Raw genomic sequence first — 1,132 nt, forward strand, 5'->3', positions numbered from 1 at the left:
CAATGCGCAGATTGATGCACGTGCTTGTCGTGCTAGTCGCTAGCGTGACTAGTCGGACGTATGCGCGGGCTGACTGTATTCCGGAAATGTCAGTGCCATCCTTAAAACGTAATAATTAATTAGCAAACCAAGCACGCGCCGCGCGGATCTATCGGCGTGGCGAAACTGTGCAGTTGATATACCGCATCAGCAAGTTTCGCGGAACGTTATTATATCTGCGCGCGAGGATAATTATTCATGTTGACGGAACATCGTGCTCTCTTCGTGCCTAGCGGAAGTTACCGCGAGACGCGCCGATCTCAAGTGCGAGCGCGTAGATTGAAAATCCACGCGGAAAACTGCGCTTCTGCCTTCACCGATAAGTCGCAAGAGAAGATCCAGGGGCGGATTTCAAAAGGAAGGCGCGATTTCATCTGCGAAACTGGATCGCGCTCGATAAATGTTGTATCTTCTTGTTTCTCGTACGCACATGTTACCTCGGCGAGCGCACCGTTAACTGCGTTACGCGCATGCATCGTGAAATAAATTAGATTTCGAGCGCCGCGGATAAACTGCCATTCCTGTCGCGCTAGCGGAATTTATGGCCGCGAGCCTTAAAGGTGCCACGTTCTAGCGTTATTAATGACTGGCTTGTGTTTAACGCGCGGCAGTGCTCTTTATTGTACGACCGTATCGGTATGAAGATGAAAATACTATTGGCCGGCCATTGATTTTGCTGGTTGCTTTGACGCGAGACTAGAACGCGTGATCTTTCGCGTCGCGGAATAATTTTTTTGACCCCAATAATTTTCCCTCGCGAAAGATGCTGTTGAAGAGAGCCCCTTCTGTACACTCGTCACTTTACAACATTTTCGACGTCATTGAATATCGGTAAATTGCTAGCTAAAATTCGACAAGCGACAAAAAATATATCCTTTTCACTAAAGAGATTTTTAAAACGCTGAGGTAATATTTTTCACAATAAATTTCTTCAATTAGAATTTGCCAGTTAGCGTCGTTTAGCAATTTTTCTACATTGGTTAATCATGTACTGGTGTCAAATAATTCTTTACGAGATTTTTATAAGTTATATGCATTTTTATACTTTTACAATAAATGCACAGAAAACATGAGTGTCAGATCAACTTTTATA

This window comes from Vollenhovia emeryi, unplaced genomic scaffold (genome assembly GCF_000949405.1).
Source record: "Vollenhovia emeryi isolate VEMERY1.0 unplaced genomic scaffold, V.emery_V1.0 DF939134.1, whole genome shotgun sequence".
In the NCBI taxonomy this organism is placed as follows: domain Eukaryota; kingdom Metazoa; phylum Arthropoda; class Insecta; order Hymenoptera; family Formicidae; genus Vollenhovia; species Vollenhovia emeryi.